This window comes from Onthophagus taurus, chromosome 6 (genome assembly GCF_036711975.1).
Source record: "Onthophagus taurus isolate NC chromosome 6, IU_Otau_3.0, whole genome shotgun sequence".
NCBI classification, from domain to species: domain Eukaryota; kingdom Metazoa; phylum Arthropoda; class Insecta; order Coleoptera; family Scarabaeidae; genus Onthophagus; species Onthophagus taurus.
The window spans coordinates 12,580,184-12,594,433 of record NC_091971.1 but is presented as its reverse complement, the minus strand read 5'-3'; the positions used below and the strand labels follow the sequence as shown (position 1 = coordinate 12,594,433).

At 31.9% G+C, this 14,250-nt stretch overlaps 1 protein-coding gene and 1 long non-coding RNA gene across 3 annotated transcripts in view; one reads left to right on the top strand and one right to left on the bottom strand.

Annotated features, from left to right (window-relative positions):
- The first annotated feature begins 2,867 nt into the window (after positions 1-2,867).
- LOC111414137 (GATA-binding factor A) overlaps positions 2,868-14,250 on the top strand; it is a 42,602-nt gene continuing 31,219 nt past the window's right edge. The window contains exon 1 of one of the 2 annotated variants that reach the window (XM_071196326.1): positions 2,868-3,133. The gene's annotated coding sequence lies outside the window, so the exon portion shown is untranslated. Of the gene's footprint in view, positions 3,134-10,721; positions 10,741-14,250 lie in introns of those variants that run through there. The other variant, XM_071196325.1, reaches the window with a different exon arrangement.
- LOC111414139 (uncharacterized) lies at positions 7,723-9,104 on the bottom strand. The gene is made up of 3 exons (XR_002706247.2): positions 8,659-9,104; positions 8,377-8,506; positions 7,723-8,321 (listed from the first exon to the last, which is right to left on the bottom strand). It is a non-coding gene; the product is annotated as an uncharacterized lncRNA (long non-coding RNA).

The window sequence follows — 14,250 nt, the reverse complement described above, 5'->3', positions numbered from 1 at the left end:
TGAAAATATCAGCATCAAAAAAGTTCATTTTGTATCTTGGATCCAAATAAGTTGACATATCTTATCAGCTTTCTTATTAATTTCATTTTTATTCAAATATCGCAATAATGGGCTATCACTTCAGAAATGAACCAGAAATTATAACCATAATGGCCGGATAGATATGCCGGATAACCGGATATCCGGCCGAAGGAGATGCTGAATATCCGGTTTTTCGCAAAATCACTATCTGTTCCATCACTATTTGATACTATATGTCTAGTAACGTACTTAACTCAAGATTTTAATACATGAAGTCGGTAAAGCTCCACGGAAACCATAAAGAATATATCACACTTGGAAACATCCAGAGAAAATATAAACATTTTAACATTTTTACTTATATTCAACCCGTTGCTCTTAAGAGTCATAATAATTGTTTCAAGAAAACTCAAACCTGATATTGGCCAAAATGAATGCTTTTCTGACAAATTAGAATTTACCAAATAAAAAAAGATTGCATTGTATCTAGAACAACACCTATGGAAATGCAATTCTCATATTTATCCTTTACAGCCTATAACAATGACCACAGTGATACCTCCTTATACATGCTCGAGATGATTAAAAGAAACTGAAGAATACAACTTTTTTAGCACCGGTAAAGACCAAGTACGTTTGAGCCTGATTAGTCAAAGATGTCATCAATGATTTGTTCACCAGCTGGATAATTTGAATGGCAGATTGCATTAATTTTGAAAGAAAACAGCATTTAGAATGAGCATCGCAATGGAGTTAGATCACCATGAAACTTATTATAGTGGAATTCCATTTTAATTTACTCCTTTCAGTACAGAACTTGTTAAGAGTTGAGTTACTCATTTGATGATCCTTGAAATATTTGCTAATTATGCAATAGTTTTTAGCAAAACTAAGACAAAATGTTTGAACATGTAATAATCTTATTAATTTATGTCAATTTTGCAGTTACAGTTTGTCAATTATTTACTCAGTGGGAAATAAAAATCCTCCCATCTTTTTCGTTTTGAATATGTTCTTCATTGCCATCAGTTATAAACATCTTCACACTGAGTTTGTTGACTTATCAAATTGATTTGGGACAAGGCTAACTCCAATACCTTTTGCGGGACATTTTTCTGAGAGTAGAGTTTTGATTATTCCCAAAATAAATTTCTGCATGTCATCAATATCAAATATAGTTGTAATGGCAAAAAACACTAAAACTGGTCATTGTGTTATAGTTCTTACTACATTACTGATTGACCCCTCCGAGATTTAATTGACACTAATTGTCCAATACTTTCCTTTAAAGCCAGTTTTGGAAAAATTCTTTGCATCATTTTGGCAGCTTATTTCAAACAGAATATTTTATTGCGTGTAATGATGCAGTCCTCGAGTTGATGAAATCACGTTCATCTCTCGGATTTTGATAGCGGTCAGAATCTTTCATTATTTCATGCAAGGTGAGGTAGGAAATGTGAAAGTATACAAAACAAGCTTTGAAGCAAGAAATTATTACTAACGTAGTAGTTATTGCTAGCAAAGATACTGGTATAGACGCAAAGGAAGAATTTTTATGATTACAAATTGTTGTGGACTTATTTTTTTTATGTCCATCTTAAGATAACTTTATATTTTATAGTGTCCATAAGATCAAAACTACTCAGTTAATCTAAAAACGACATCAGATTCGCGGGATCTTGTCAAACCAGCAAAAATTCTAAGAAGCGCAAATAAAGTGTTAATAATCAAAGCATAAATTACATTAACATTTTCTCCTAAACTGTAACGTTTTTGGCAATTGTCAAGAATCTTTTTTATCCCATTTTTATCTTTGTGAGTAGTTTTATGGTCGAATCTTAAACATTTCATGTTAAATTTGAATCTTCTTTATGTTTATCACCAGCCTAAATTTTTCAACGCCATGTTCAGAATCCCACACATCTTCTAAAGATTGGTCATCACCCTAATAAATAAATCTAAATTTCGATTTTATGTACTGAGTAGTTTGATTCGTATACTTCACAATTACTTCAAAAATATCATCAATTACTAAATAGCTCTGACATACAAAAAAAGTGCAAGCCGTTTTTATTGGTCCCACTGCTGCTGTAGTTCTCTAAGAAGATCTCTCTTGTTGATTGAGATTCCATTTTGATTTTATTAATCTTTTCAAAAAAGATACTGGTTGTTATCAACGTTGTCTTTGAAACATCTTTGTCTTGCTTGTTTTGCCCGTATAGCTTTTATCTTCAAAATCTTCTCTTTTTGGCTAATACCTTATTCTTCCCACAGTATGTTTTGCAACTCCCGGATTTTTCAAACAAAACTGTTGACCATGTCTAATATATTTATACTTACTTGGTTCTTAGTACAACTCACTTTTTGGACAAATTTGGTTATTGATTTTGATGATTGACTGATTTTCTGCCAACGCTACCAATACAATATTACCCGAATCCTGAATCTGACAGATCTATTGTTCTTCTGTATACTCCAATCAAATACCTACAGAATCTAGCTCTATATGAAGAAGATAATGTTTGCACTTTAGTATAAGATGGAGTTTTTTTCCTTGGCTTGAATGATACAGAATTTATTTTTGATTCTCAAAAGTCATGGACAAGTCTGAAAATTGTTGCTAAAATGATTAAAAACAAATATATTAAATAAACTTTTACTTTTAAAAATTCTATCCTTTAGATTTACGTTTCATTCTAAATGTCTAAATAAACTAAAGAGAGTAAAATAAATCCCAAGGTAGAATTTATGCTAATAGCTTGAACTAAAACGAACCAAACCCCACCTTCCTCAACCAAAAGTAGGCGGAGCGTTCAAGTCCAGCTTTTAATTTTCCTTCCAGTCTTACAGAAGAAGCCGTACCGTTCGCTATTACACTCAACCCGCCGTTTTCGAAATCGTGATAAATCGTTTTTTTTTCCTTAACGAATTCACAAAAAGAAAGTGCTTTTTCCCCCAAAGAACCGTAGTTTTTCGTTAAGTAAAAACTAAAAGTGTTTCTTATTAAGTGTACTAAGGAAACTCAAAGTGTTAATAATTTATTAACATAATAATTGTGATTTTTTTTTGTAAATCAACTTTAAAAAGAAAATCAATCTTCAAATTATTATAAGTAAGTTTTTATCTTATTCTTTTACCAATTAAAGTATTCATTCATTCAAGTATTGAATTAAAAAGAATTACATAAAAAAAATATTGGTATTAGTCGAAAATCGTAAATAATTCGATAACAACCGATTAGAATTGCGCGCTTCGAATTCTTTTCATAACAACAATAATAATAATAAAAAAAACTTTGATTTTAGATTAACCGAGTTTGTTTATTTTAATTTTGAAGCTTTTTTTTTGTTCTTGATAAGTTATCGTTGTTTAATGGTAACTTATCGCGGTTTTGAGATTTTGCCAAGGACGTTTATTTATGTTCAAATACATCCATGTTAATTATAAAGATTACAAAGTTATGTTAATCAAAAAAAAATCTAAAAATTACTTAAACAATTTCGATAACAACACTATAAATGTTGGTGTTTATGTAATTAGTTTTCTATCATTGTTTGTTTAAAAACATCCTAGAGTAATATCTAATATTTAAAAAAATATATTATACTAATAACAATCAATACTCTCAATTTAAAGAATTTTTGGCTTTAAACATTAAAAAAGCAACAAATATGGATTAAAACCATATTCATTTCTTATTAGTCATTATTGAGTAATAAGCATTTGATGGTGGTATTTCAATTTTGTGAGATAAATATCAAAATTATAACAAATGTTTTAAAAAGAACAAAATCTTTTAAGCTGTTATGAATGGTTGTGTGGACATTATTGTGTGAAGTATGTCTTTCTGTCAAATTATTAACCATATTGGAAGTGTATTGGAGCTTTTAATTAAGCTGTAAAATTCTAAGCTATCTTAACCATTTGTAGCCATTCAATTACAATAATTACATTATATCCATTAAAAATAAAACTGTTTATTATTCTTGTCTTAAGTCCAAAATATATTTATTACTTGACTCAAAAGTTTCTACAAAACACTTATTGCAGTAAAATCAACCACTTATAATATTTTGTTATATCAAAATTGATTCATCTCATTAGACAAACAGTAAAATAGGGTATTTTAGTAGTAATAGATGTCAACAGATGGCGCTAATAAATGGAGAGAAGTTTGACATGTAAATTATTTGTCGGGATTTAAATAAACAGATGGCGCTAATAGGGAATTTTTATAAAAACGAGATAGAAGCTCGCTAATCATTTATCGTCCTCCTTCTAGTTTATGTCGTATTTATATTAATTGATTTAGTTTTTTACCAAATCTAAATTCGAAATTAATTAAATCATAATCGAACTCTAAATGTAAATGAGGTGAAGCTTTATTGAATTGTTTGAAGCTTAAGAGATAATTATGGTGATATTTATACAGAGAGGGAGTCCTATTTATAGCATTATGGCAGGTTTTTTCACCAAGGTCTGTTATGGGTCTAAATATTCCTTGCACTTGGTTCTATGAATAGCAATGAAGACGTTTTTTATCACATGGACATCAAAAGGAAGAATATGTAAGCGAAATCAGAACGATTTATAATAATGGTCTGTCGTTATAACTACATAGAATAGATATCTTGTGATGATCATATAATGACAAAAGATGCTTTTCAACGATTTTTTCTAACAGTATACTGGAACTTTTTTTGTACATGAAATTGAACTCTGAAATAAATCAGCTAGGACAATCTTTCGTTTTAAAAAGGAATGCAACATTATCTTCTTATTCTTAAAATGTTTTATGTGCAGTAAGAAATTGACACAAGAAGTATTAATTGAAGATTAATTAAATGATGTTATTGCAAGTATACAAAATCCAAAAACACTTTTTGCACCTTATCTGATTTGTTGATTATTTGGGAAGAATTCCTTTACTTGTTTTGTATTGCCTCATTTGCTAGTGTTTTGTCTTACACACCACACGTGAGGAATTGTAGATTTTTTATGTACTTATGAATACTAATAGATAATTCATTTTTACAGCTATACTTGCTTAAATTAAAGATGCAAGACCTAAAAGGTAAACAACATAAGTATAAGCACAAAAATTTTAGTCTAACAAACCTACACATCGTACACTTCAAGTTTATCACGCGTAACTGTTAACAGTTAATATAAAGGTTAGTTAAAAAACATCGTTCTTGACACACACATTTCTCTAGAATTATTGTAAAACCATTAAAGAGAGCTTCTTAGTACTTCAAACTACAGTAACTTCAAACTGTAGTAATTTGTTCACGTTTTTCTTTTTTATTGCTTAAGCCATATGAAATAAAAAGTCGAAATATATGTTATTCTAACAATAAGTATATGTATACAGACGGATCTGTATTAATTTAAAAAAGAATTGCCTTAATGTTACTTTATTTGTCAATCAATTGAGATAGAAAAATAGCCATAATCATGCGTAACCATGGCAACCAATTGTTTTGATTTCAATTTTCTAAGTGTTAAAATTGAATGGTTATGATTGCCATGCAATAATCATAACTCGTTTAATAATGGAAATAGTTTAAAATGTACACCAAAACGTTACAAAACATTTAAGCTTCAGCGATTTTTCCATAAACTGTTTTTAATAGTTTTATCGAATTTATCCGTTACTTTTGGAAAACACTGTATATTGATTTATGAGTCGAAATCGCTTGATTGCAAAAAATTCGGCAATGCCAACGAGATTTTTCCCAGCTTAGTTTTCCGACCAAGTCCAAAATCTTAATTCTGTACTAAATGAATTACGGAGAAGATATAAAATCGATGGAAAAGCAAGCTTTTTACCATTATGCTAAAAGTAGAGGTTCTTGTTTTTTGTTTATGCAACTTTCCATGAATGATTTTGTACTCACAACTAGCCTTACAGATTTGCAATAACGATCAGATAATATTTTCAAGTAGTATTTCCCATAAAACACGTGCTCTGCTAATTGTTTTTTTAGTTGTGGATTAGCTTGTTTTAACTAGTATCCTAATAAAATAAGAAATAATTCTATATTGTACAAAATTTTCTGGCATTAAGCACAAATTGATACACATTTGTCCCCCATCAAATAACATGACCTTTAGCAAGAAAATTTTTACTAACTGGAAAGGTCATACTTGGAAGTTTTGAAGCTTTCTTCCAGTAACTACCACTATTACAAGAACTGTCCCAAGAACCTCAATATTATGGCCACATAATAACATTTCTGATAAGTTCCATTATTATTAATCAGTTGAGATAAAAAAATAGCAATAGCCATGCGTAACCATGGCAACCAATTGTTTTGATTTCAATTTTCCAAGTGTCAAAATTCAATGGTTTTCTCAGCTTAGTTTTTCGATCATGTCCAAAATGTTAATTCTGTACTAAATGAATTACGGAGAAGATATAAAATCGATGGAAATAGCAATATTGAGGTTCTTGTTTTGTTTATGTTTATGATTAAGCTTTCTTCCAGCAACTTTCTTCTTGCAACTACCACTATTACAAGAACTGTCCCAAGAACCTCAATATTATGGCCATATATTAACATTTCTGACAAGTTCCATTATTACCAATCAATTGAGATAGAAAAATAGTAGTAGCCATACGTAACCATGGCAACCAATTGGTTACGATTGCCATATCATAAACATAACTCGTTTAAAAATAGCGAAAAACACATGCTTTGCAAATTGTCTTTTTGATGAGTTTTGTTCTGGATTAGCTTGGTTTAACTAGTATCCTAATAAAATAAGAAATAATTTCTTATTGTATAAAGTTTTCTGGTATTAAGTACAAATTACATTACTTTTATAAGGAATTTTTACTTACTGGAGAGGTCATATTTGGAATTTTTGAAGCTTTCTTCCAGCAACTTTCTTCTTGCGACTACCATTATTACACAAATTTGCTTCCACGCTGTTTTTGTCATACTCAACATAAGCATATTTAATCAAAAGTGAGCATAAAGTATTCATTCAAAATACATAATGTCCCAACAATCTCAATACTATGGCCACATAGGAACATTGCTGATTTGTTATAAGCATAAAGCAGAATTTTTTATTTTCAAGCTCCTATCTTATTTTTGTCCGTTGAAAGATGCAACGTTTAGTTTTTCAAAAATATACGAAATATAATTTTGACATTTGTTGTCGCAACACGTGATTCTTGAAGATTTTTGAAATAATATCTTTGGTCAAATGGTAACATCGACTTATTATCTGCTCAAGCCGTAATGAGTCCATAAATTAAATATTTTATGGATACATTTGAATGAATTTGAATAAATTCTTAACATATAATTATATTAATGCAATTAACACATGTATGTATATTTGATACCATGCGATTAATTAGTTGAGCATTAAAAATACCAAGAAAGTATATATCCCTGTCATCCGAAATATACCTAAAAACAAGTTTTCATTTTTGTTAGTATTCCAATACTTACCTGGCGTAATGAACCTCAAAATAATATTTACAAAACTTGTCGCGACTTCAATTATTGGTTGGAGATTTTCTTTGAATGCAAATTTTGGTAACTTGCGAACCAGAAATGAGTTGAATCATTTATCTCTAAACTTCATTTAGGCAATGGTTATGGTTTCTGCGAAAAAGAAATGAAACCACACAAGTGGCTCATTAAAACTTTTTAGTGTTCTAGCTAATATAAGATTGTGGGGTTGTAACTTAAGATTCTTTATTTACTGCTAAATTTCGTGTGTCAGCAGAGAAGTATGCTGCAATAAAAAAACTTCAACTTTAAAAACAAAGTACCGTAAATAACTATACTTAAACATACATATCGATGAAAAAAAATTTACAAATTTCACTCATAATTTTCAAAGCTTACTTAACCGACGCTCATTTCGTATGTAAATGGGTAAAGACGATACAAGTTCGAAACCGTCGGAAAGAACTCAGAATTACAAACAAAATAAATAAAAGAATGATTAACATTTAAATAATAGTTGATAATTTGATGCAAAATTTATTCGTTTGCCTTTTCATTCTTTGTTGCATTGACAAAAAGAAATAAGCGTGGGTGAATTTCCTTTTTCCACGAATTCTTCGCACGTTAATTACGGTTGTTGGTTCTGTTTTATTTAGAAAATCATCGTGGTCGTCGTTCTCTGTCCCCTTCAACCGGTAACGCAACGTTATAAAACTGACACAAATGGGTCCTTTATATTGCCCCATAGTAATTGTCAACTACGTTACATTTCACATTACCACTCGCTATGGTACTTCAATAAATTCCTTTGATCGTTATAAAAAATCCCTAAAAATAAGATTTTTTTAAACAAATATATCATCATCATTATTGGCACCTCAACTCTCTTCTATCTCGTGCTTTGGCCTTCCAGTTTTTAATTCCTAGCATTTTTAGACTTTCTTCCTGGTCACTTTTTCTCACCTAATCTTTATATCTGCTTCTAGGTCTGCCTCACTTGCGGGATCCAAAAACTATTAGACAGAACATTATAAATAAACAAATATATAAATGAGATAATTTAAAGAAAGCTGTCAAAACATAATCAATAAAGCCACAAATTGTAACGGAAACGTATTTTGGGAAACGCCCCTTAGGGCCACCACAACGACAGAGTAATATATACCTTAATTTGGACGATAAGGCGCCCTACCTGAGATCTCTATCTCGTTTAGGCACGCGCGCTCTTAAATTTATAACTTCGTCCTTTACCAATTTGCCAAAACGGAAATTTACACTAACTTAAAAAAGCGAAAATAAGCTGCGGTTTATTTAGTTTATAACTTGAGTAAACTATCCGAAAGAAATAAAACCGGGAAAAACGAGAACCACTAATTGACCTATCGACCACCGAAACAGGCTTCTTTGAGAACGTCTGCGGTTCTCTCACTTCTCCTTTTCGAAGCACCGTCGATGTTAGCTTTAATTTCCCATAAATTACGTGGCCCAATTAGGTTATGTTACTTGAGCAGGGCCATTTGTTGGACGTCTGGGTTTGTTAAAGTAAATACAATTTTAAAATGCGGAAATTATTAAATTTTGAAATAAGATTTATTTGACGTTTAACAATTTTGACATGATGAATTACGTGTGAAGTTAGAACATTTAGTTAAAATTCATAAAGAATCCTTTATTTATTTATGAATTGCATTAACAAAGTAATTTTACACAATTTTATTATTTCGCTATTTGCTATTAATAATAATTATTAAATTAAATAGTCGTTAAAATATAAATATTTACTTCTAATCTTTGAAATAGGTTGGTAACATTTTATTACTAAAAAATTAACGTCAAATTAAATCATACATAACCTTCAATCATCGCGAATTTATCAATTTTATGTTTAAAAAATCATTGAATGGTGTTAATTATTGAACAGGAATGTGAAAAATATTTATTTTGTATAACCTCACTTTTTGATAAACAATAAGTACAAGATTTTTTTTTTATTATATGAATTGAAATATGGTGACAACCGATTGAAAAGGCGCGAAGGCGAAAAACGCGAGCAAAAAAGGTCGTTTGGACACACGACGACGACGCCAATTAAGCAAAGAACTCTGCGCGTGCATTTTTTCGGTTCGAACGGGGAATACGAGAACGGGTCGGACGCGTTTTGAAACGAACAAAACGGTCCTCCGACACTGAAAGAGAGAGAGAGACATCCAAACGAGGACGGCGTTTAATTGAGTCGACGAGCTTGTAAAGTCCGTGTGTACTCCTTATAATTGCTCTCCTCTTTCTGAACGTTGTGTATCTTTTGTGACCAAGAAACTGTTGGTCATTTTATGATTGGTCACTAAAATGACATTATTAAAGTTTCTGTTGTGTGCCCTTTTTATGAGTTTTTTTTAAACTTGAAAAGTTGTGACATGAATTTCAAGTTTTAAAAGAGAAAAAACAGTAGCTAAATTGAGTTGGGTTTAAAGTATCTTCCGGTTTTACTATCGATTCTTCCGAAACTTACGAGTTTCTAATCTTCAATTTCATTGTGGGTTATCTTTGAGAGATTATCGGGTTGGGTTCAGGTAACTTGTCACCCTTGAAGGGTCTGGGACAGACTTTTAGCTACTTCCTGTTTAGTGGAGATCACCGTCGGCTTTTTACCTTTTACCTGTGCGCCGGGGCGGATATATACGTTACGGTTTTCACTTGACATAGGCGCCACTAGGTGACAATACTTCAAGGTTCGATTTTATCTTTTTTGGTGTCGCAAGAAAAAATTGTCTCGTGCTAAATTCCACGACGTCTGGAAAAAGTTTATTTTTTAGTTTTTTTGTTGTCTATTATGCTTACTTAAAATCTATTGTTGTCCGAATTTCCTTTGTGTATATTCTCTGTAATCGTCAGTACACATATTTTAATAACTTCTGTCATAATGACAGATTGATATTACAGTGCACTACAGTGTCATATAAATTAGGTGATGAAGTTAGTCACAATTACTAAATTTATAATTTTTCGTTTATTTCACTTTAATTTATTTAAAAAAGTTGTACATTTTATCAATTCATAATTAAAATAAGTTATTAAATAAATTTTTGTAAATCGGATATATTTTATTTAATTTTATTGTAGTTCTTAGTGCCTAACTTAACTTCATTGTCAATTTCTAATCCAATGTTTGACAGTTTTGTTATAAATTTATCTTCAAAATTCTTCCTAAGTCCGAAATGCTATTTAAATCGCTTCCGAGGATACTCAAGTAAGTATTAGACAACATTTTAATCTCTAGAAAGTGATAAAATGGGTTTGATATCGAACATAGCCTTACAATTTACATAACCTTTAAACAATGCATTCCTTGGGGTTTCTTCAATCAAAGAAAAAGTTGCAGAAATCAATATTGTTAATAGCAAATAAGAAATGAATCTTGTATATAACATAATTATTTTAATTTATTTCTTGATTGAGGCATTTCTTTAAAACATTTAATTGCTCGATTAGTTAATAGTCCGTTAAAACGGCAAAACTGATTATTCGCGAGATATTACTATGTAATATTACTATTAATACAGAAATTAATGATGAAAACATACTTTGGTGAATATAGCATGTTTGGCACACTTCGTGATTCCTTTTCCAGGATGTTAAAAGACGCTCAACTAGCATATTACAAGTTAGCTTACAAAATTGCGAAATGTAAGAAGCCTCATATCTTTCAAAAGAACTTATTCAGCCGGTTATTGCGGATATAATAAATATCTTCATTGGTAAGTCTGTCTTTAAAAGTACCTTTATCTGGATACAATTAATTGGAGAATACAACCTATGGCAGAAGATTTTTGGATTAAATTTAAATGAGGCTAAACTCTGTTTTGTGTAAATGTTACTTCAGAAGCAAACATTTAGATCTGCGCAAGATTCTTCATATATTCGTATCTGAAAAGAAATTGAATTGGCCTAAATGCGTTAGTATCTGTATTGATGATGCTCATTCCATATCTAGCTGCTATGAAAGATTACAGGTGCTTATTCAGATCAAATCATCAAATACATTGTAGTCCCATTTATTTATTCATAGAGAAAAACTTGCTCTAAACGATCCGATTCACTTCACTGAGTCGGGTATTAGAATGTGATAATTGTGGTAAATAAAATCTCATCCTTTCAAAATAAGGTTTTTGAAAAGTGTAAAGATATGGAAGAACATTCGTCTCTGCTAATATTTTGAATTGGGGCAAGGAATTTTTACTTTCCTTAACACGTTCACTGCCGTCTCGGTGAATGTGACGGAATCAGTTTTTCGCATCTTACACGTCAGATATATTCAGTATCTAATAATTTTGACCATGAGGACTAATCAAGCTGGCGTAGTGGAAGTGTTGCGCAAAATTTCGTGCATTCAAACTTAACAGCAAATAAATTTAGTAAATAAAAGCAAAAGTAGTAAGAAAACCAATGTCTGTGAGTGGTCGTTTTGTGTCCCAATTTCGATTTTGTGACATGTTTTTATATCCACAACTTCCAAACAGCACCACCGTGTTTAACTACTTTCCCGTATGTTCACGAGTAGAACGCAATGGCATAAAACCTGTGATATTTCACACAGCGCCGACTCAGTCATTATGACAGACATATTTCAACAAATATTTTTACAGGGATGATAAACATTTGAACATTTTTGACGTGGAACTTCATTAGTCGTGTATATTCTTCTGAACTTTACGCATCATACGCCAAAAAATGAAACTATTGTTCACGCATGAAAGTCCACACTGGCAGTGAACGTGTTAAAGAAGAAGGATGGGAAGATGTAGAATATTTTGTTGATGCTGATTTTTCAATCAGAGTGGTATGCGTCATTTTTGAAAATCTACTTCCCTTAATGTCCAAACTATGGAGAAGATTGTTCTTTAATATTGCAGTGATAAAAAGCAAGTTTGGAGAAATAATTAACCTGGACAAAAAAATTAGGGAGACCGTATTCAGCTTGATTCCAAGATTTGAGAATATGTGCGGTGATTTGCAGGTTCATACAACACATTAATTATTAATTTTTAACCCTTTTAGGACAAAGCAGGATTTGGTAGTCGAACCTCAGTGACCGGCACCGATGGCGATACATGTTCCACTCACTGAACCCGCAAATAGTATATAATAAGAAGATAAGGAGAATTTTTTTAACAATTTATTATAATAAAACATATCGCAGTACAATGTACCACCTCAACTGGTAGTAATGATACATTTAACTTTAAAAAAAGTGTTCTGTAAAGTCGGAACAGAAACAGATCTATCAAGAATATTTGAAAGCCACGCAGGTCTGCGACAGGGAGATGGGCTATCGTGTCTGATTTTTAACATTGCCCTGGAAGAGATAGACCAAATGCAGGACTCTGAACATTAGAAAAATATTGAACTAATCAACGCAAATCTTGGCATTTGCCGATGACATAGATATTACGGGGAAAACAAAAAACGCGGTGAAGGACTCCTTTATAAGGTTGATATAAGTTTGTAATAAAGTGCTCAAAGATTACTAAAGGATCTCCTTGTGATAAATATAAAATATAATATAAATAAATTTTTAACCCTTTTAGGACAGAGCAGGATTTGGTAGTCGAACCTCAGTGACCGGCACCAATGGCGAGACATGTTCGTAGTACTCACTGAATCCGCAAATAGTATATATTCTGCTTATCAAAAGAAACGAACCACTCCGTAGGAAATTATGTAGAATCAGTTAGTCCATGTAGACAAACAAATGATTAAATTTTGACGGTCATCTGCCACAGCTAATAGAAATTATCTGACTGATAAGTCCTGAAATTGCGTGTTGTTGAATAGTATTTTTCGGAGTAGTTCGCCGTTTGTTTGTGATTGTTATCATTGCATTAGTAAAGTTAGGCCCACTTTTACCACCTCCTGATAAATTTATCCGATAGATAAATCCAGCTCTTAGCCAATGAGAGTGCTTAAAACCGCCGTAACCATGGCAAATATCCTCTAGATAGTTTATCAGGAGGATGGTAAAAGTGGGCCTAAAGGCCGTTACTACCATCTTCTGGCTAAGCTATCTAAGGGATTGTTACTATGGTTACGGCTATTTTACGCGCTCTGATTGGCTAGTAGATGGGTTTATCTATAAGATAAATTTAACTAAAAGATGGTAGTAATGGACCTAAGTGTCTCAAAAATGCCACGAGTTCGAAGACGTACAAATTTTCGCCATCTTAAGCCCTACGAAAAAGGACGAATTATCGGGATGCATGAGGCTGGTTTAAGCTTTCGGGAAATTGGCCGACCTCACGCCACTATCAGACAGACTTGGATGGATTGGCAGGAAGAACGTTTAGAAATCCGTCGTAGAGGCAGTGGACGTCCTAGAATGACAGCAGCACGCGAAGATCGGCTGTTAAGGCGAAGTGCAATACAAGACCCAGTAGAACCAACGCGTGCTGTTGCAATCAATTGGATACGAGTAATTGGTCGCAGAGTGTACGATTTATCGTCGAGTACGCACATTTGGGTTACGTTCCTATCGTCCTTATTTTCGTCTTCCTATGACTCAGCAACATAAAGATGCCAGACTGCAGTGGAGTCAAAATAGACAACATTGGGAACACGAATGGGATACTATCGTCTTCAGCGACGAATCCCGATTTTGCTTATGGAATTTTGACGGATGTTTACGGATCAGACGACCTAGAGGTCAGAGGCAAAATTTACAGTTTGTTCAGCGTCACCACACGGCTCAAACTCCTGGTGTAAT